Raw genomic sequence first — 681 nt, 5'->3', positions numbered from 1 at the left:
AGTCATTGAGTTCAATCTTAATCCGCTATTTTGTAAACAGCAATGCATTTCTTATAATATATTCTATGCCTTCTCCCACTGTTCTGAGTTATTAAAATTTTCATCATCCTATTTTTCGTTATGTCTCTTCTTTCCCTTATTTTTCTCTCTTTCTACACTTTATCAATTATCTCGTGAGGATGGAACGCCCTCGTCCGCTTCCTCTTTTCGAAGTCACGTTGACCTCATCTTGTTTTACTTTTTTTTTTCTCTTTCTCTTACTTCCTCCTCTTCTTCTGTTTTCTTCTTGATCTCTCTTTTCCTCGACCTTTTTCTGCCTCGTTTCTTTTCTTTTCCTCCTCCTCATATCTCTTATTTTTTATGTTCTTGTGTCTTCTTGTCTCTTTTTCTATCTTCTTCATTTTCTTTTCTTCCTGTTCTTCTGTGTTATTTCTTCTATTTTGCCTTTTCTTTTCAGCCTCCTTTTCTCTCTTCTTCTTTTTTCTGTCTTTTTTCCCCTCTTCCATTGTCCTCATTTAATATTCCTTTCTTTTTAATTATCATGTTTGCTGTCTTTCTTCCGCTGACGATTTCCATCGTCTGTTCTTGCTTCCTCCTCTTTTATTTCTCTTGTTTTCTCTTCTTGCGCGTTTGCGTTTTCTTCCTTTTCTGTTATCCCCCTCATTCCTTCTATTCTTATCG

This window comes from Penaeus monodon, chromosome 31, assembly GCF_015228065.2.
Source record: "Penaeus monodon isolate SGIC_2016 chromosome 31, NSTDA_Pmon_1, whole genome shotgun sequence".
Lineage (NCBI taxonomy): Eukaryota > Metazoa > Arthropoda > Malacostraca > Decapoda > Penaeidae > Penaeus > Penaeus monodon.
This window is presented reverse-complemented; position numbering follows the sequence as displayed.